Source organism: Pristiophorus japonicus, chromosome 9, assembly GCF_044704955.1.
Source record: "Pristiophorus japonicus isolate sPriJap1 chromosome 9, sPriJap1.hap1, whole genome shotgun sequence".
In the NCBI taxonomy this organism is placed as follows: Eukaryota; Metazoa; Chordata; class Chondrichthyes; family Pristiophoridae; genus Pristiophorus; species Pristiophorus japonicus.
In genome coordinates this window covers 102,130,786-102,153,365 of record NC_091985.1, presented here as the reverse complement: position 1 = coordinate 102,153,365, position 22,580 = coordinate 102,130,786, and the positions used below count along the sequence as shown (strand labels likewise).

At 48.2% G+C, this 22,580-nt stretch overlaps 1 protein-coding gene across 5 annotated transcripts in view; it reads left to right on the top strand.

Moving 5' to 3' along the window:
- The window catches only part of pde10a (phosphodiesterase 10A), a 662,262-nt gene that overhangs the window by 465,623 nt on the left and 174,059 nt on the right, over positions 1 to 22,580 (top strand). The gene's annotated exons all lie outside the window — the stretch shown is intronic.

Below are 22,580 nucleotides of genomic sequence, written 5' to 3'. Positions count from 1 at the left end.
CTCTCCAGTCCCCCTCTCTCTCTCTCTCTCTTCCCCAGTCCACCACTCTCTCTCTCTCTCTCTCCCCAGTCCCCTCTCTCTCTCTCTCCCCAGTCCCCCTCTCTCTCTCTCCCCAGTCCACCACTCTCTCTCTCTCTCTCTCCCCAGTCCACCACTCTCTCTCTCTCTCTCTCTCCCCAGTCCCCTCTCTCTCTCTCTCCCCCCTCACATCTCTTCCCTCCTCTCCCCACATCTCTTCCCTCCCCTCCCCACATCTCTTCCCTCCCCCCCCCACATCTCTTCCCTCCCCCCCACATCTCTTCCCTTCCCCCCCCCACATCTCTTCCCTTCCCCCACCACATCTCCTCCCTCCCACCCACATCTCTTTCCCCCCCCACATCTCTTCCCCCCCCACATCTCTTTCCCCCCCACATCTCTTTCCCTCCCACATCTCTTCCCCCCCCACATCTCTTTCCCCCCCCCACATCTCTTTCCCCCCACATCTCTTTCCCCCCCACATCTCTTTCCCCCCCCACATCTCTTTCCCCCCCCCACATCTCTTCCCCCCCCACATCTCTTTCCCTCCCACATTCTTCCCCCCACATCTCTTTCCCCCCCCGCATCTCTTTCCCCCCCGCATCTCTTTCCCCCCCCCGCATCTCTTTCCCCCCCCCGCATCTCTTTCCCCCCCCGCATCTCTTTCCCCTCCCCCGCATCTCTTTCCCCCCCCGCATCTCTTTCCCCCCCCGCATCTCTTTCCCCCCCCGCATCTCTTTCCCCCCCCGCATCTCTTTCCCCCCCCGCATCTCTTTCCCCCCCGCATCTCTTTCCCCCCCCGCATCTCTTTCCCCCCCCGCATCTCTTTCCCCCCCCGCATCTCTTTCCCCCCCGCATCTCTTTCCCCCCCCGCATCTCTTTCCCCCCCCGCATCTCTTTCCCCCCCCCGCATCTCTTTCCCCCCCCGCATCTCTTTCCCCCCCCGCATCTCTTTCCCCCCCCGCATCTCTTTCCCCCCCCGCATCTCTTTCCCCCCCCGCATCTCTTTCCCCCCTCGCATCTCTTTCCCCCCTCGCATCTCTTTCCCCCCTCGCATCTCTTTCCCCCCTCGCATCTCTTTCCCCCCTCGCATCTCTTTCCCCCTCGCATCTCTTTCCCCCCTCGCATCTCTTTCCCCCCTCGCATCTCTTTCCCCCCTCGCATCTCTTTCCCCCCTCGCATCTCTTTCCCCCCTCGCATCTCTTTCCCCCCTCGCATCTCTTTCCCCCCTCGCATCTCTTTCCCCCCTCGCATCTCTTTCCCCCCTCGCATCTCTTTCCCCCCTCGCATCTCTTTCCCCCCTCGCATCTCTTTCCCCCCTCGCATCTCTTTCCCCCCTCGCATCTCTTTCCCCCCTCGCATCTCTTTCCCCCCTCGCATCTCTTTCCCCCCTCGCATCTCTTTCCCCCCTCGCATCTCTTTCCCCCCTCGCATCTCTTTCCCCCCTCGCATCTCTTTCCCCCCTCGCATCTCTTTCCCCCCTCGCATCTCTTTCCCCCCCTCGCATCTCTTTCCCCCCTCGCATCTCTTTCCCCCCTCGCATCTCTTTCCCCCCTCGCATCTCTTTCCCCCCTCGCATCTCTTTCCCCCCTCGCATCTCTTTCCCCCCTCGCATCTCTTTCCCCCCTCGCATCTCTTTCCCCCCTCGCATCTCTTTCCCCCCTCGCATCTCTTTCCCCCTCGCATCTCTTTCCCCCCTCGCATCTCTTTCCCCCCTCGCATCTCTTTCCCCCCTCGCATCTCTTTCCCCCCTCGCATCTCTTTCCCCCCTCGCATCTCTTTCCCCCCTCGCATCTCTTTCCCCCCTCGCATCTCTTTCCCCCCTCGCATCTCTTTCCCCCCTCGCATCTCTTTCCCCCCTCGCATCTCTTTCCCCCCTCGCATCTCTTTCCCCCCTCGCATCTCTTTCCCCCTCGCATCTCTTTCCCCCCTCGCATCTCTTTCCCCCCTCGCATCTCTTTCCCCCCTCGCATCTCTTTCCCCCCTCGCATCTCTTTCCCCCCTCGCATCTCTTTCCCCCCTCGCATCTCTTTCCCCCCTCGCATCTCTTCTCCCCCCTCGCATCTCTTCTCCCCCCTCGCATCTCTTTCCCCCCTCGCATCTCTTTTCCCCCTCGCATCTCTTCTCCCCCCTCGCATCTCTTCTCCCCCCTCGCATCTCTTCTCCCCCCCCGCATCTCTTCCCCCCCCCCCCGCATCTCTTCTCCCCCCCCCCCGCATCTCTTCCCCCCCCCCCCCGCATCTCTTCCCTTCCCCCCCCCCCGCATCTCTTCCCTTCCCCCCCCCCCCGCATCTCTTCCCTTCCCCCCCCCCCGCATCTCTTCCCTTCCCCCTCCCGCATCTTCCTCCCCCTCCCGTATCTCCCCCCAACAGTCTCTCTCTGTTGCCCTCCCCCCTTCAGTCTCTCTCCCCCCGCCCCCACACGCAGTCTCTCCCCCCGCCCCCACACGCAGTCTCTCCCCCGCCCCCACACGCAGTCTCTCCCCCCGCCCCCACACGCAGTCTCTCCCCCCGCACCCACACGCAGTCTCCTCCCCCCCGCCCCCACACGCAGTCTCCTCCCCCCGCCCCCACACGCAGTCTCTCCCCCCGCCCCCACACGCAGTCTCTCCCCCCGCCCCCACACGCAGTCTCTCCCCCCGCCCCCACACGCAGTCTCTCCCCCCGTCCCCACACGCAGTGTCTCTCTCTCTCTCTCTCTCTCTCTCTCCCCCTTCCCAGTCACCTTCTTTTCCCTCCCGTTTCTCTCTCTCCCCCACAGTTTCTCTTTCCCCCCCCCCCCCCCACCCCAACTGTCTCTCTCTTCCTCCCGCACAGTCTCGCTCCCCCCCCGTCTCTCTCTTTCTCTCCCACTACCTCAGATGTTTTCTCTCCCACAGAAGGCCGCGAAAATGTTCCAAATAATGCAAAAGCTAGAAGCAGCTCCTCGCGGCTGTTTCTCTGTCTCGTTTCCGGTTACCTTGTATGTCGCACTGCACATGCATTACCAAATCGAGGACCCATGCTCAAAAAGGGGGCAAAGTCCAATGTGCGCATGCGCAGAAGGACACAGATAACCTAGTGCCAATAGTCACTCTGAATATTGTACTATTGTTCAACAAAGGAGAAAGGGATAGACCGACTAATTACAGGCCAGTCAGCCTAACGTCGGTGCTCGGTGAATTGTTGGAAAAAATTCTGAGAGACACTATTAAACATTTTTTAAAAAGGCACGGATTAATCAAGGACAATCTGCATGGATTTGTTAATGGAAGGTCGTGTCTGACTAACATAAGAACATAAGAAATAGGAACAGGAGTAGGTCATTCAGCCCCTCGAGCCTGCTCCGTCACTCAATAAGATCATAGCTGATCTACCTCAACTCCACTTTCCTGCACTATCCCCATACCCCTTGATTTCCTTAGTATCCAAAAATCTATCGATCTCTTTCTTAAATATAAATGACTGAGCCTCCTCAGCACTCTGGGGTAGAGAATTCCAAAGATTCACCGCCCTCTGTGAAGAAATTTCTCTAATCTCATCTTATTCTGAGAATGTGATCCCTGGGTTTAGACTCCCCAGCCAGGAGAAACATCCTCCCTGCATCTATCCTGCCAGGCCCTGTAAAATGTTGTATGCTTCAGTGAGATCATTCTCATTCTTCTAAACTCTAGAGAATATAGGCCTAGTGTACTCAATCTTTCCTCATAGGACAATCCCCCCATCCCAGGAATCAGTCTGCTGAACCTTTGTTGCACTCTCTCTATGGCAAGTATATCCTTCCTTAGGTAAGTAGACCAAAACTGTACACAATACTCCAGGTGTGGTCTCACCAGGGCCCTGGAAAATTACAGTAAGATATCTTTACTCTTATACTCAAATCCTCTTGTAATAAAGGCTAACATACCATTTGCTTTCTTAATTACTTGCTGTACCTGCATGTTAACTTTGTGATTTGTGTACACGGACACCCAGGTCTCTCTGAACACCAACATTTCTCAATCTCAATCTTTTAAAAAATACTCTGCTTTTCTATTTTTCCTACCAAAGTGGATAACTTCACATTTATTCACATTATATTCCATCTGCCATGTTATTGCCCACTCACTTCGTCTGTCCATATCCCCTTGAAGCCTCTTTGCAACCGCTTCACAATTTATATTCCCACCTAGCTTTGTATCATCAGTAAACTTGGATATACCTGTATTACATTTGGTCCCCTCAAACAAATCATTGATATAGATTGTGAATAGCTAAGACCAAAGCACTGATCCTTATGGTAGCCCCACTAGTTACAGTCTGCCAACCCGAAAATGATCTGTTTATTCCTACTCTCTGTTTTCTGTCCATTAACCAATCCTCAATCCACACTGGTATATTACCCTCAATCTCATGAGCCCTAATTTTGTTTAATAACCTCTTGTGTGGCACCTTATTGAATGCCTTCTGAAACTCCAAATACACCACATCCACTGGTTCCCCCTTACCTATTCTGCTAGTTACAACCTGTTGTGTATGCAAATAACTCAATAGACTGAGTACTGTAAACTCCAAACAGATACAAACCTGGCTTTACTTTATTATGGCCCAAAGTGATCACATTACAAGATGGCTGGCCTTTTATACCTGGGCCGCACACACGTGCGTACAGCCCAATGACCTCCGACAGTGGCGCCACCTGGTGGCTAGTAAACCCAAGCATACATACATGACAATATCCCCCTTTAAAATATTACTAACGGTCTTTTTATAAATTGAGACTGTCCGGGGCTTTCCGCTCCCAAGTTGAATGTCTCAGTTCAACTCCAGCCTTGGGCGAGTGTTCTGAGTCTGTTATGATTGGGGGCTGGGTAGCCGATCTGATGGGAGTGGCAATGACCACGTCAGGTATTGAAAGTCCAGATTCATTAACCATGTCAGGGATTGAAAGTCCAGATTCATTGATGACAGCGAAGTCCTCTGATGAATGAGGGTAGGTTGGTTGGTTGGTCACTGATTGTGTCTTTCTCAGACTGTTCCGGTTCATCCGTGTGCCGCAGCTTTATCTGATCGACATGTTTCCTGCATGTCTGCCCTCTTGAGCTTAACGATAAACACTCTGTTACCCTCCTTGGCCGTAACAGAACCGGCGATCTATTTGGGACCTTGACTATAATTCAGTACATACACAGGATCATTGATAGAAATGTCGCGTGACACCGTAGCACGATCATGATGCCCTTGCTGACTTTGACGTCTGTATTTGACACGATTATTCAAGTCAGGGTGAACAAGCGAGAGCCTGGCCTTGAGACCTCTCTATCAATAGTTCAGCAGGGGACACCCTGGTGAGCGTATGGGGTCATGTCCTGTAACTAAGCAATATGCGTGACAAGCAAGTTTGCAGTGAACTTTGAGTTACATGTTTCATACTCTGCTTGATGGTTTGGACCGCACGCTCTGCTTGTCCATTGGATGCGGGTTTGAATGGTGCTGACCAAACTTGTTTGATCCCATTGAGTTTCATGAACTCTTGAAACTCCATACTGGTGAAGCAAGATCCGTTGTCGCTTACAAGGATGTCAGGCAAACCATGCGTAGCAAACATGACACAAAGGCTCTCAGTGGTAGCTGTGGATGTGCTGGATGACATGATTGTATGCTCTATCCACTTGGAATAAGCATCCACCACAACTAAGAAAATCTTTCCCAGGAAGGGACCTGCAAAGTCGATGCGGATCCTAGACCATGGTTTAGATGGCCACGACCACAGACTCCGCGGCGATTCCGCTGTATGCAAGTGCTGCACTGATGCACACATGATTCCAGATCAGAGTCAATTCCAGGCCACCATACATGAGACCTGGCAATGGCTTTCATCATGACAATACCAGGATGCGTGCTATGTAAATCATGCACAAATTTCTCTCTGCCTTTCTTGGGCATAACAACACAATTACCCCACAGTATACAATCTGATTGAATGGATAGTTTGTCTTTGCGACGGATGTAAGGTTTGGTCTCCTCACGCATTTGCTTGGGTATGGCAGACCAATGACCACTAAGGATACAACGTTTCACAATCGATAATATCGAGTCCTGGCTGATCCAGGTCTTAACTTATTGGGCCGTGACGGGTGCCTTCACCTTCAAAAGCATCCATGACTAACAGTAGGTCAGCCGGTTGTGACGTTTCCATCTCCGGTGTGGGCAACAGCAGACGGCTCATTGCATTGGCACAATTCTCAGTGCCAGGTCTATGACGAATGACATAATCATAGGCAGATAATGTCAGCGCCCAGCTTTGGATGCGGGACAATGCATTGGTATTGATACCTTTGTTTTCCGAAAACAATGAAATGAGTGGCTTGTGATCTGTTTCCAGTTCAAACCGAAGACCAAACAGTTACTGATACATCTTTTTAACCCCATACACACAGGCTAGTGCTTCTTTCTATACCAATGCTGTAGGCTCTTTCCGCCTTTGACAAACTTTTTGAAGCATATGCAACAGGTTGTAATTTGCCCGACTCATTAGTTTGTTGGAGCACGCAACCAACTCCATATGACGAAGCATCACAGGCCAATTCTAGATGCTTACACGGATCATAATGTACCAGCAGCTTGTTAGAGCAAAGCAGATTAGTAGCTTTCTCAAAAACTCTATCTTGAGACGCACCCCAAACCCAGTTGCCGCCTTTTCTTAGCAGCATGTGCAGTGGCTCAAATAAGGGACTCAATCTAGGTAAGAAATTACTGAAGTAGTTGAGTAGACCAAGGAACAAATGCAGCTCCGTCACATTCTGAGGCTTGGGTGTATTTTTGATGGCCTTGGTTTTCAAGTCCGTAGGCCTGATACCGTCAGCAGCAATTTTCCTCCCCAGGAATTTGACTTCCGGTGCCATGAAGACGCACTTTGATTGTTTCAGTCTGAGTCCCACTTTGTCCAGATGATGTAGAACCTCTTCCAGGTTGTCCAGATGTTCGGCGGAGTCACAACCTATGACCAGTATGTCATCTTAGAACACGACGGGTCTGGGGACGGACTTCAGTAGACTCTCCATGTTCCTCTGCAATATGGCTGCAGCTGAACAAATTCCAAAAGGGCATCTGTTGTAGATAAACAATCCTTTATGATTGTTGATGCACGTAAGTTTCTTCGATGTGTCGACCAGCTCCTGTGTCATGTAGGCCAACGTCAGATCCAGTTTTGTGAACGACTTCCCCCCCCGGCTAGCGTTGCAAACAGGTCATCATCCTTCGGTAACGGGTATTGATCCTGTTTTGAAACTCAGTTGATTGTAACCTTGTAGTCTGCACAAATACTGATAGTGCCATCACTTTTCAACACGGGAACAATGGGGCTGGCCCATTTATTAAATTCGAACGGTGATATGATCCCTTCACGCTGGAGTCTGTCCAGTTCGATTTTGGCCTTCTCCCTCATCATGTACGGAACTGCCCGAGCTTTATGATGGACAGGTCTTGCATCCGAGTCCATGTGGATCTGCACCTTGGCTCCAGTGAAATTGCCGATGCCTGGTTCAAACAGCGAGGGGAACTTGCTCAGCACTTGAGCACATGAAGTATCTGTTATGTCATGAATAAAGAGTCAGACTAGATACTGCAAAGCTCAAAGTAAGGCGTGACCATAGTCCTTTATTACAGATCTCAGAGTGCCTCTCCAGCCTGTGAGGCCTCTTTATATACAGGTGCACCCAAGGGATTGTGGGATCCCTTGGGACTCCAGGGGATAAGTCCTCTGGTGGTTAGACATGGTAATTACAGGTTTACATACATAACACTTCCCCGTCTCCCCAAAGTCAATGGTGTAATTATTTACAATGTGTGTCGATCTGGGGCCTTCCTTTCCCTGATTGATCATCTCATTGCAAATGCTGGTGTTGGTGAGTCGTTTGTTGGGCCTTCGCTGGGCTGCTGCGCAGCTGACCTTCGCTGGGCTTCTGGGGATGGTGAGTCTTGCTTGGCTGCTGCGGGTGATGGGTTCTGCTTCGTGGTCAACCGCTGGGTCGGTTGCCACTTGTGTGTGTGTTGGAGGGTCAAAAAAGGTTGAGTCCATTGTGGGTTGTTCTGGATAGTCCGTAAATCTGAGTTTGGTTTGGTCCAAGTGTTTTCTGCAGGTGAATCCATTTGCGAGTTTGACCACAAACATCCTACTCCCCTCTTTGGCCAAAACAGTGCCAGCAAGCCACTTGGGACCTTGTCCATAGTTCAACACAAATACAGGATTATTTATTTCAATTTCGCGTGACACATTTGCGCGATCATGATATGTATTCTGTTGAAGCCGCCTGCTCTCTACCTGTGCTCTTTTCATGAGCAGTTCAGTGGGAGGGATCCCAGTGAGCGAAGTAGGGTCTTGTGCGGTAACAAGCAGGACTCGGGATAAGCGAGTCTGCAGTGAGCCTTCACTTACCCTTTTCAAGCTCTGCTTGATTGTTTGAACTGCTCGTTCTGCCTGACTGTTGGACGCTGGTTTAAACGGGGCAGATGTGACATGTTTGATCCCATTGCGGGTCATGAACTCCTTCAATTCGGCACTGGTAAAGCATGGTCCATTGTCACTTACGAGGACATCAGGCAGACCGTATGTGGCAAACATGGCCCGTAGGCTTTCAATGATGGCAGCGGACGTGCTTGCTGACATTATCACACATTCAATCCATATGGAGTACGCATCTACAACCACTAAAAACATTTTTTCCAAGAATGGGCCTGCGTAGTCGATATGGACCCTAGACCACGGTTTGGAGGGCCAGGACCATAAACTTAGTGGCACCTCCTTGGGTGCATTGCTTAACTGTGAACATGTATTACATTTGTGCACGCAGGACTCTTAAGTCTGCATCAATACCGGGCCACCACACGTGGGATCTGGCTATCGCTTTCATCATTATAATGTCTGGATGGGAACTGTGGAGATCACTAATGAAAGTGTCCCTGCCCTTTTTTGGCACAACTACCCGATTACCCCTAGGAGGCAGTCTGCCTGTATAGACATTTCATCTTTGCGCCACTGGTACGGCTTTATTTCTTCCTGCATCTCTAATGGAACACTAGACCAACTCCCATGGAGCACACAGTTTTTTTTACTAAGGACAGTAAGGGATCCTGGCTTGTCCAGGTTCTAATCTATCGAGCGGTAACGGGTGATTGCTCACTCTTGAATGCTTCCATTACCATTACCATAACTAAGTCTGCAGGCTGTGCCATCTCCACCAATGACAGCCTACTGAGAGCATCTGCACAGTTTTGTGTGCCTGGCCTGTGGCGGATGGCGTAGTTGTATGCAGACAAGATGAGCACCCATCTCTGGACGCTGGCCGATGCATTCGTAATAATCCCCATCCTTTCAGAAAACAGGGATATAAGCGGCTTATGGTCGGTTTCCAATTCAAATTTGAGCCCAAACAGATATTGATGCATTTTCTTTACCCCATAAACACACGCTTACGTTTCTTTTTCGATCATACTGTAGGCCCTCTCGGCTCTGGATGCATAAGCAACTGATTGCAATTTCCCAAATTCATTAGCTTGTTGCAATACACACCCGATCCCGTACGACGACGCATCACATACTAGTACCAAACGCTTACATGGATCATACAACACTAGCAATTTGTTTGAACATTACAGCTTCTTAGCTTTCTCAAAGGCATTTTCTTGGCTTTTACCCCATACCCATTCATCTCCTTTACGTAGTAAAGAGTGCAGGGGATCTAACGATGTACTATGACCCGGTAAGAAGTTACCAAAATAGTTCAGGAGTCCTAGAAACGATTGCAGCTCCATCATAGTCTGTGGTCTCGGTGCTTTCTTGATTTCCTCCGTCTTCGAATCGGTGGGCCTGATACCGTCCGCCGCAATTCTTCTCCCCAGGAACTCTACTTCAGGCGCTAGGAATACGCACTTCGAGCATTTTAGCCTGAGCCCCACACGATTAAGCCGACTAAGAACCTCCTCCAGGTTCTGCAGATGCTCGACAGTGTCCCGACCTGTAACCAAAATGTCGTCCTGGAAGACCACCGTGCGCGGGACCGACTTCAGCAAGCTTTCCATGTTCCTCTGGAATATCGCCGCGGCCGATCGAATCCCAAACAGGCATCTGTTGTAAATGAAGAGACCTTTGAGCGTGTTGATGCAGGTGAGGCCTTTCGATGATTCTTCCAGCTCCTGCGTCATGTAGGACGAGGTCAAGTCCAGCTTCGTGAGCGTTTTCCCTCCCGCCAGCGTCACAAATAGGTTATCTGCCTTTGGTAGCGGGTATTGATCCTGCAATGAGAAACGATTGATAGTTACTTTGTAATCACCACAGATTCTGACTGCCGTCTCCCTTGAGGACTGGAACAATCGGACTGGCCCACTCATTGAATTCGATCAGTGAAATTATGCCCTCTCGTTGCAGCCGGTCCAGCTCGATCTCCACCCTCCCTCTCATCATGTACGGTACCGCTGTTGCCTTGTGATGGATGGGTCGTGCCCCCAGAATCAAATGGATCTGCATTTTGCTCCTTGGAACTTCCCGATGCCTGGTTTGAACAGCGAGGGGAACTTGCTTAGGACCTGGTAACATAAGGTGCCGTCGACTGACGAAAGCGCTCGGACGTTGTCCCAGTTCCAACGTATCTTCCCCAGCCAGCTCCTGCCGAACAGCATGGGGGCTATTACCCGGTACCACCCAGAGTGGTAACTCGTGCACCGCTACATCGTAGGAGACTTTTACGGTAGCACTGCCGATTACGGGAATCAGTTCATTTGTGTACGTTCTTAGTTTAGTATGAATGGGAGTCAGGACTGCCCTTGAAGCCTTGCTGCACCACAATTTATCGAAAGTCTTTTTGCTTATTATGGACTGGCCAGCTCCATACCGGGAGTCCATTTAATGCAACCTTCAGCATTATCAGGGGACACTTTGTGGTAAATGTGTGCACCCCATATGCCTCTGCCTCCTCGGTCTGAGCCTCTGGTCCATCGTGATCCACCGTGGATCTGTCCTCCTCTGCAACATGGTGGTTTGTAGGATTAGTAGGGTTTGTAGCTCGCCTGCACATGCGCTGGAGGTGTCCCATTGTTCCACAGCCCTTGCAAACGTATCCTTTGAAGCGGCATGAATGGAAACAATGATCACCCCCGCAGCGCCAACAAAGTGTTCACGGCTTTGTATTCACCACCCTTGATGGTGAGCTCTGAGTCACCTGCGGACGTGCAGCTGCAGGTGTGTAATTCCTGCCCTGTACATTACGATTCGAAAACAACATTACTTTGTTCACAGTACTTGCAGCAGCACTCATGTGCTGAGAGGTTTGTTTGGTATTGACACTGGAGGCGATAAACGCCTGGGCTATCACTATGGCTTTACTCAAGGTTGGGGTCTCGACAGTCAGAAGTTTGCGAAATATTACTTCATGGCCAATGCCAAGTACAAAGAAGTCCCTGAGCATGTGCTCCAAGTGTCCTTTAAATTTGCAATGTCCTGCAAGGCGCCTTAGCTCGGCGACGTAGCTCGCCACTTCCTGACCTTCAGACCTCTTGTACGTGTAGAACCGATACCTCGCCATCAGAACGCTTTCCTTCGGGTTTAGATGCTCCCGGACCAATGTCCACAACTCATCGTACGACTCGTCTGTGAGTTTCGCTGAAGCGAGCAGGTTTTTCATGAGTCCATACTTTGATGCCCCGCAAACGGTGAGGAGGATCGCCCTTCGCTTGGCAGCGTTCGCTTCTCCTTCCAGCTCGTTGACCACGAAGTATTCGCCAAGTCGCTGCACGCAGGTTTCCCAATTATCTCACTCCGAAAATTTCTCCAGGATGCCCACAGTTCTCTGCATTGTTGCAGTGGGATTCGTCATCTGTATCTCGTCGCCAGTTGTTATGTCTTCAATAAAGAGTCAAACTAGATACTACAAGCTCAAAGTAATGTGTGACCATAGTCCTTTATTACAGATCTCAGAGTGCCTCTCCACCCTGTGAGGCTTCCTTATATACAGGTGCTCCCAAGGGATTGTGGGATTCCTTGGGACTCCAGGGGATAAGCCCTCTGGTGTTTGGACATGGTATTTACAGGTTTACGTACGTAACAGTATACTCCTCCGACGACAACGCTTTGACCTCGTTCCAGTTCCATTTGATTTTTTTCTAACCAGTTCCGGCCGTACAGCGTTGGACCATTGCCTGGAACAATCCATATCGGTAAATCGTGAACTGCGCCATCATATGACACCTTGATTACTGCACTGCCAATCACCGTTATGAGTTCTTTAGTGTACGTACGCAACTTGGCATTGACTGGACTCAGCTTAGGCTTCAGCTTTAGTCTTAGTATCCCACAGCCTGTCAAATGTCCTCTGGCTCATTATTGATTGACTCGCACCCATGTCCAATTCCATCAATACCGGCACACCATTGAGTTTTACATTAATCATTATCAGTTGGCTCTTTGTTAGGAACGAATACAATCCATACACTTCCTCCTCTGGTATCTCGGATTGCATATTCGGATCCACGCTAGACTGGTCATCATCCTCCACGTGGTCTGTTGCAGCACGCTTGCTCAGTTGCGGACACGTGCCCTGGAGATGCCCCACTCTCGAACAGCCTTTACGAATATACTGTTTAAACTGACACTGATGATACCGATGATTTCCCCCACAACGCCAACACGGTGATATCGGATTCATTCCCGTTGGCGGACTTTGAGCAGCCACAGGTTTTGCGTTCGCAGTCGGGTAGGCCCTGCCATATGCAGTTCTACCAAACGACAATACTATCTTGTTTACTATACTTGCCAAGTTCCGATTTTTCAATGATATCTGCTTTAAGCTTTTGTCCGTCGTCATGCATGATTGGGCAATCGTGATGGCCTTGCTCAAATCCAGCGTCTCCACCGCCAGTAGCTTATGCAGGATCACCTCGTGGTTGATGCCGATTACAAAGAAGTCCCGCAGCATGTCTGCCAACGCAGTTTCGAATTTACACGGTCCAGCTAGACGTCTTGGGTAGGCAACGAATTCCGATACATCCTGACCCTCAGAACGAACGTGCTTATAGAATCGATATCTTGAGATGATGATGCCCTCATCTGGTTTGAGATGGTCACGTACCAGAGCACGCACTGTTTCATAGCCCTTGTCCATTGGACTTAAGGGCGAGAGGAGATTCTTTGAGTCCATAGATTTTCGGACCACAAACCATGAGGAGGGCCGCCCGGCGTCAAACTGCGTCTGCCTCTTTCTCCATTTTGTTCTGGTTCAAGCGGGCTACAAAGTCTGCTCAAACTTCTCCCTCCACGAATTGCTCCATAATTCCAATTGTGCTCATTTTTGCATGAGAAGGCTCTTGTTACCTCCTCGCCAAATGTTTTGTATGCAATAACTCAATAGACTGAATACTGTAAACTCCGAACAGGTACAAACCTGGCTTTACTTTACTTAGGGCCCAAAGTGATCACATTACAAGATGGCTGGCCTTTTATACCTGGGCCGCACACGTGCGCACAGCCCAATGACCTCTGACAGTGGCGCCACCTGGTGGCTAGTAAACCAAGCATACATACATGACACAACCTTTAAAAACTCTTAACAGATTCATCAAACATGATTTCCCTTTCATAAACCTGCGTTGACTCTGCCCAATCCTATTATTATTTTCTAAGTGCCCTGTTACCATGTCCTTAATAATAAATTCTAGCATTTTCCCTACTACTAATGTCAGACTAACTAGTCTGTAGTTTCCCATTTTCTTTCTCCTTCCTTTCTTAAATAGTGGGTTACATTCAGTCAGGCAGAGTCAGCATGGATTTATGAAGGGGAAGTCATGTTTGACAAATTTGCTGGAATTCTTTGAGGATGTAACCAACAGGTTGGATACAGGAGAATCAATGGATGTGGTGTATTTGGACTTCCAGAAGGCATTTGACAAGGTGCCACATAAAAGGTTACTGCACAAGATAAAAGTTCATGGGGTTGGGGGTAATATTAGCATGGCTAGAAGAATGGCTAACTAGCAGAAAACAAAGTTGGGATAAATGGTTCATTCTCAGGTTAGCAATCAGTAACCAGTGGGGTGCCGCAGGGATCAGTGCTGGGACCCAACTATTTACAATCTATATTAATGACTTGGAAGAAGGGACTGAGTGTAACGTAGCCAAGTTTGCTGACGATACAAAGATGGGAGGAAAAGCAATGTGTGAGGAGGACACATAAAATCTGCAAAATGACAGACAGGCTAAGTGAGTGAGCAAACTTTTGGCAGATGGAGTATAATGTTGGAAAGTGTGAGGTCATGCACTTAGGCAGAAAAAAATCAAAGAACAAGTTAATATTTAAATGGGGAAAAATTGAAAAGTGCTGCAGTACAGCAGGACCTGGGGATACTTATGCATGAAACACAAAAGGATAGTATGCAGGTACAGCAAGTAATCAGGAAGGCCAATGGAATCTTGGCCTTTATTGCAAAGGGGATGGAGTATAAAAGCAGGGAAGTCTTGCTACAGTTATACAGGGTATTGTTGAGGCCACACCTGGAATACTGCGTGCAGTTTTGATTTCCATACTTACGAAAGGATATACTTGCTTTGGAGGCAGTTCAGAGAAGGTTCACTAGGTTGATTCCGGAAATGAGGGGGTTGACTTATGAGGAAAGGTTGAGGAGGTTGGGCCTCTACTCATTGGAATTCAAACGAATGAGAGATGATCTTATCGAAACGGATAAGATTATGAGGGGCTTGACAAGGTGGATGCAGAGAGGATGTTTCCACTGATAGGGGAGACTAGAACTAGAGGGCATAATCTTAGAATAAGGGGCCGCCCATTTAAAATTGAGGTGAGGAGGAATTTCTTCTGAGGGTTGTAAATCTGTGGAATTCACTGCCTCAGAGAGCTGTGGAAGCCGGATCATTGAATACATTTAAGACAGAGATAGACAGTTTCTTAACCGATATGGGGTTATGGGGAACGAGCAGGGAAGTGGACCTGTGTCCATGATCGGATCAGCCATGATCGTATTAAATGGCGGAGCAGGCTCGAGGGGCCGTATGGCCTACTCCTGCTCCTATTTCTTATGTTCTTACGTAGGTCCAGGGGATTTATCGGCATTCAGTCCCATTAATTTCTCCAGTACTATTTTATTTACTAATACTAATTTCTTTCAGTTCCTCATTCTCGTTCGATCCTTCTCTGTTATTTCTGGGAGGTTTTTCCATGAAGACAGATGCAAATATTAATTTCTCTGCCATTTCCTTATTCCCCATTATAATTTCTCCTGTCTCAGCCTGTAAGGGACCCACATTTACTTTCGCTAATCTTTTCCTTTTTACTTACCTATAGAAGCTTTTACAGTCTGTTTTTATGTGTCTCCCTCACCCCCCCCCTCCCCTCCCCGCCCCCCCCCCCCCCTCAGTCTCTCTCTCTCTCTCTCTCTCTCTCCCCTGCACATACATGTCAACCATCACCAGTTAAGTTAATTCGGCAAGGAATTAAGAAGCTTCAGGAAAAAATTAAAAGAAAGGAAACCCAGATTGCGACATGAGTCTGCAGGGAAGTGACCGAGCAACCAAGCACCTGATCCCCTGTTTTGTGGCTGCTGGATTAGCGGTGGTGGTTGCAGGATGCTGGTTCCCTGTGCCAATCCATGCCATCATCCCCATAGGTTAGCATTGCACCATGTGCGAGGAGCTGCATGGCAGATGAGGTGGCCTTGCAGCAGATGGCACAGCTTTGCATATAGCTCTCTGATGACCTAGGGCCTGAAGTACAGATAGTTGGTGCCATCTTGTTAGATGTGGCCAATCAGGCTTGACTGGTTGTTGATCATCCTTCATTCAATGTCACTGAAAGCATGACCTCATCCAACATTATGGTAAATCAAGCATTCATAGGGATCATTGGACATCCTGGACCAACTTCTTTTGGGAAGAAATGTCTTTGCATGAAATAATCGACTGCCAAAGAAAGGCATGTTCAAATCTGTCTGCAGATCTGGGTATTGCTGGATAGGCATAGAACACTTCACGTATAGTCTGACCTGCCTGACATACCTTGCAAGCTTAAAAACACTTACCTAGGTATACCATGCCCTTTAACTGAACTGCTGACTAACTCAGCTCCCAACAACTCTGGATGTTGTTTCCACTGCTCAACATTGTTGGAAGTCTTGCCCAGTGGTAAACCTGCTGAGTGAAAATAGTACGATTAGCTGACATGACTGGAAGTAGTGTTTAAAGGAGCACATAGCAGGCAGTCAGATCATTAGGATCTATGTGCTATTGTGTTTAGTTGATTCACAAAGTAGTTCTGAGTTGGAGTTTGCTTCTTTCTGTTCCTCTTACTCACCCTGATTAAGCACTCACTGCTTATCATGGGTACTATTTTTGTTCCATTCCTTTGGAGGAAACGGAGCAGCAGCTGCCTCAGTAACAAGGACAAGCAGCAGGTGGGCTTGTTAGAAGCAGGTGAGTGGGAGTTTCTCGTAGACCTCACCCAGCCGACAGGGTGTGTAAGCCAAGAGTCATTTTTTGGGGTATCTCTGAGGAATATTGCATGAGAACACTGTGCCTCACTAGGCAGGCTGTCACTGATCTATGCAGTCTGTTACAGTAGGTCCTGCTGCCCGCTGGACCAGGAGGCTATACTTTACCAGTAACTGTCAAAGTCACCACTGTCCTTAACTTGTTAGCCAGAGGCTCCCTCCAGGCCTCTACTGTGGACATCCATTCTGCAGTGCACGGCTGCATCAAGCAAGTCATCAATTCTATCATTGCCAGATCAAACCAGTACCTACCCAAGGACGACAACAGCCACAATGAGAAAACTCTGAGATTGGCAGTAGTGGCATGCTTCCCACAGGTCCAGGTCATAATAGACTCCACTTGTAGCTAACAGGACACCAGCAGAAGATGAACCAGCAAATTTTCTGAACAGGACTGCACCACCTCGGCATCAGCGACAGCAGTCTGGCTGGCTAGCTGACAGGCAGCAGCAAAGGCAAAATGGGGTCCTGACCCATTGCCACTCCCCCAGGGCGGCACCTCCGCATTCCTAGCAATCTGGTGGAGCACAGATTGCTGGGCTGCTGCGATACCCTGCAAGCCCTGATCAACTGTAGTAAACCCAACCACAATGGCAGCAGTCTGAGCTTTGGAGGCAGCATGCAGAGACTGCATGAAAGTGGTCTGAGCTTGGGTGGCATCAAGCTGAGACTGCATGAAACGTCCGCTGCCACACTAAGACGTTGAATCGCTTCTGCCTGTGCTGCAATGGCAGCCACGACATTGCATATCACAAGCAGCATCATGTCTGGGTCGACACAACCTCTTCGGGAGTTTTCCATTATTTCCAGCCTGAAAATCTTGGATTCCAAGTCCTGTGCAGTGCCCCGTTCAATGTTGGAGGCGGATTCCTCCACACTCCTTGACATTGCCAAAAGGTTCTCTGGCAGGCTTGCCATTGCACCTAGTAATTTGGTGTGCATGTCCATCACCCTTCTTATGAAGGCTGCCCCATCAAGGTCCACATCGGAGTCCTATGCAGCAGAACTCGCCCCTGAACTAGCTTTTCCTCCCGTCCCTTGCTGCAGCCCACTCATGCCCAGTGCCTTACCCTGTGCAGATCCTGCTTTTACACTAGCCTATGAAGTACATGCAGTGCCAATTTCTGAGCTGGTGTCTTCACCCAACTCCCCCCACCCCCCCCACCATTCTCCTCCATTGCCTCGGGGACAGGCTGGTCTCGTGCTTGTTCCTGATTAGCTGAAAGAAGAAAGTCGGGTTATGAGTTTGAGCGGGCGGTGGGGGGGGCGGGGGTGATTGTGGCAGTATGAAAGCAAAATATTCATGGATGTAGCATCAGCAGCTTGAATGTGAGATGAGATTGTAGGATAAGGGGGAAGGGGAGTGTGAGAAGAAGGATTAGGAATGAGCATACTGTTCTTGTCCCCAAGGGCTTCAACCTCTCCGATTGCCACGGCCTGCATGATCTGCTGCCCAGTGATCTCCAACACGGGCTCCTCTAGTTGGCTGAGGTCCTTGATGGCAGCTTGCCCCCTACCTGTCTGCCGATGCTCCCTCCTGTTATGCGCGACCTTGACCTGCAAGAGAAAATGAAATGTGTGAAGGAATGTGGCGCAGTGTTTGAGTGATGTGCCTGCCATAGTTAAATAGCTCTCAGTGTGTGCAAGGTGTGACGTGGGTGTGAGTTCTGCAGCAGTGGTATGATTGTGAGGTCTGAGTGGTGATTGGTCGAAATTGTTGGTCAGTGAGTGATGGTGTTGTAAGGCTTGTGGAGCAGATGGTAGCATATGGCATTTGCTGGTGCCTTCACCTACCTTGCCCTGCCGTGTGAGATTATTAAACTTCTTATGGTACTGGATCGCCAACCTGGGGACCACAATGCTGGCCATCACATAGCCGGCTATCTCCTAACAGAGCCTTCGAGATTTATGGCGCGAGGGCTTCCTGCCAGTCTGTGGGAAGAGGATATCCCGTCTTCCTCTCCACGGCCAACACCAGTGCCTCAAGAGCGGCACCTGAGAATCTGCGGGCTCTCTCCCTTTGCTGAGGCTCAGCCATCAGTTTCCAGGTGAAGTGATGTGCTGTGGCATCAATGCACCTCCCCTTTAAGTACTGAATAAAGCCTCTGCCAAAAATGATTGGGAATTAGACTGGACCGGATATTGGTCCACCTGTTGAGGTGTAAGCCAATGAGCAGTGGTTTTAGTGCTGAGATCAAGACTATGGAGCCAAAATTGCCCCTTTCTGTAAGAACTTTGACCGCCTCAAAGCGGCGGCCACAGGTCAGTAAGGACTTGTCACCTAGTCGACATGGAGTCAGCGACATTTTATAAATAGCTCTCCATTTTTTTTCCAGCAGTTATGGTCACCACACCGCCCTTATAGCCGCCCCATCGGGCATGTGCCGACCCCCTTCCGACAGGCGGCAAAATGACCCCGCGGGAGCAGATTGGCCGCTGCTTGGTGCCCCTGATAGCTTTCCCCGGCTGTGTGTGCTTGGGCGGCGCCTCCACTGTTAAAGGGGAGGGCGCTTTGCCATGGCCGCCATTTTTTAATTGTCGGCCGACTCCGAGGTCGGCCAGACAATGGCGGCCACGGGTTTGGTGGCACCCCCTCTTGGGTACCGGGCCGCTGGCCCGGCCGAAACCCTCCATGGTGGCCCAGTGGGTGCCACGAACATGGCTGCAGAGTTCGCAGTGACCCTTCCCTTTAGTTGATGGGTGGCCGACCCAACACAATGACACTTCCGCTCCCCAGCCGCCCGGAACACCGCATCGACACAAAAAAAATAAAGACCTCAATATCGCTCTAATCTCCGCCCCATGGATTGGGCCCCTGTAATCATGTTCATGAAGACTGGAAACAAATTTTGTTTGCTACCTGGACCTGTTTGATCTGGCGCAGGTTTACATCGCCCATTTTGTGGCCATAATCCAAATTTTAGCCCATATGTTATTTAATTTAAAAAAAAATCTCTATGAATTAAAATCTGAAGGAATGAGACTCCACACTTGTAAAAATAAATTTTCAGTGACAGAGCGGTTATTTGGCAGTAGTTAAGACTTATCACACCGTTAAAAATGTATTTAGACTGGAATGTACAAGCCCTAACTTTGTTTAACGAGGTAAGTCGATATCTAGTGGGTAAGTAAGGCAATGTCACGCTGTTCCATGTATTTGAATGCCGAGTCTTTGGGCGAGATATTGTTAGAGTGAAGCATCTGGAGGAACAACGCAACTCTGCCAGCAGCTTCCTGACTTCTGCTTTTAACTGCATGTGCTATCGCTGGAAGTTGCAATCACCGTTAATTTTACATAGGATTACGTAGGATATATGGTACAGAAACAGGCCATTTGGCCCATCCAGTCCATGCCAACGTTTATGCTCCACTCGAGCCTTCTCCCAGCTTTCCTCATCTAAATCTATCAGCGTATCCCTCTATTTACTTCTCCCTCAGATGCTTGTCTAGCCTCCCCTTAAATGCATCTATATTATTTGCTTCAACCTCTCCCTGTGGTAGCAAGTTCCACATTCCCATCACTTTTTGGGTAAAGAATTTTCTTCTGAATTCCCTATTCGATTTCTTGGTGACAATTTTATATTGATGGCCTCTAGTTATGCTCTTCCCCATAAGTGGAAACATTCTCTATCTACTCTTATCAAAACCTTTCATAATTTTAAAGACCTCTATAAGGTCACCCCTCAGCCTTTTTTCAAGAGAAAAGAGACCCAGCCTGTTCATCCTTTCCTGATATGTATACCCTCGAATTTCTGGTTTCATCCTTGTAAATCTTCTCTCTACCTTCTCGAGTGTCTCTATATCCTTTTTATAATATGGTCTAACCAAGGTTCAATGCAGGTTTAACATAACTTCACTACTTTTTAATTCTATACCTCGAGAAATAAACCCTAGTGCTTGGTTTGCTTTTTTTATGGCCTTGCTAACCTGTGTCACGACTTTTAGCAATTTGTGTATTTGTACTCCAAGATCCCTTTGTTCCTCTACCCCACCTCGACTCGCGCCCGCCAAGTAATGTGACCTCCCTATTCTTCCTACCAAAATGTAATACCTCACAATCATCTGTGTTGAACTTCATATGCCCATTCTACAAGTTTAATAATGTCCTCCTGTAATTTGTTGCAGTCCTCCTCAATATTGACTGTCACCCCCAATTTGGTGTCATCCGCAAATTTAGAAATTGTTTTTTTGATTCCAAAGTCTAAATCGTTAATATAAGTTGTGAACAGCAGTGGTCCCAGCACTGATCCTTGTGGAACATCACTACCCATCTTCTGCTTTCTGCTTTCTGTCTTGAAGCTAGCGAGCTATCCATTCTGCTACTTGTCCCCTGACTTCTCTGATCTTGTCCATTGGTCTATTATCGGGTACCTTATCGAAGGCCTTTTGAAAATTCCATGAGGTTGGTCAAGCAAGACATTCCCTTTTGAAATCCATGCTGACTATTCGTTATTATATTTTTGGTTTCTAGATGTTCTTCTATTTTCTCCTTTACTAGAGATTCCATTATTTTTCCTATCACTGATGTTAAGGTGACTGGTCTAAATTCCCTGGACATGTTCCATCCCCCTTCTTAAATATAGGTATTACGCTAGCTATCCACCAGTCCTCTAGCACCACACCTTTTTCTAACTAATTACTAAATATGTTCAGTGAGGCTGATGTTATTTTATAATCGATTCAAACTATTTTTAATTATCCCATCATGAGCTTCGGAATGAGAACTGGGTTGGTTCTCGAATAATTGTCCAGTATTTTTTTAAACTGCTACAAAAATGTATGCTCGGTAGAGGGTATGGAATGTACATTCTACATTTAGCACTAAGCAGAGACAAATCTACGCGATGCAAGAGACCAGAAATCATCTCAGAAATAGAACCATCAAGATAAAAATCTTAAGTTGATCTCCAGAATAGGAAAGGACACTAGGGTTGTCAGCCCTCCAGGATTGTCCTGGAATCTCCAGCAATTAAAGATTAATCTCCTGGACACTGCTGCTAACAACCAGGGAGAAATATCATAGGAGTGTTGATGTGTTTTTTCATTTTCTTTAAACAGTATTGTTTATTAGTTTTAAAAGTGTTGGAAATGGGGAGAAAGGCTGTTTGACCATACGGGCTGGTTGAAGGTGGGAGGTCATGTGATGTCATATGTCCAACTAGAGTTGGCAACCCTAAGCATTTTATTTATTTATTTTAACAATCTAAGCTATGTTTAAGAGTGCTATTTCAACCCATGGTCTTGTATATATTGCCCTTGATTGTAGTAGTTGAATATAACCACGACACTGGCTAACATTTTACAGCATGCAAAAGACCTGCAACAAATTACTCTTATTTCTGTGCAGCAACACCCTGTGGCTGAAATCAAGTACAGCAATCGTAAAATATATTGAAGTGCAGTACAAATATTTGCTAGAGCAACACCCTGTGGTAAGATTAGGGTAGTAAGCAATAATTCGAAACTTATCCCAAGGAACTCCTCAGGAAGGTTTTGTGCTGATCCTGGAGCTGAGATTGATTTTAAAGAAATATGGCAAATCTCAGCATATACTAGAAATTTGTGCACACCATGCAGTGAAATATGTTTTTAATTTTCTCAATGTCATAAATTTGGAGGAGGGAGTGGAAATAGGAATAGAAAATAAAATGTTATATGGCACGATGAATTTTTTTCAATCTTTCAAAATGTTTTGTTGTGAATTTCAACTTGTTTTTTTGTTCATGGATGGCTCAAGTCAATGTTACAATGCAACTTGGTAACAGAGCAAGAACCAGATTAGTTAGCCGAACTGTTGTGCTTCTGTTTACATGTGGTCAACATTCATGAAAATGAAAACTGATGGTATTGAGGTTTCAAATATCAATGTTGTCTTGTTCAACATAGGATTAGTTGCTTCAAATCCAAAGCTCATTATGGATTTGGATACTGGAATATTTCCAGATTGTATGCTAATGATATTTGTTAATCATTAGAAGTTTATTTGATAATTAATGCAATACATTTAAGTTGACTGGGCAAACAAAAAAAAGACTGCCCGCTCTCTCTCTCTCTCTCTCAATG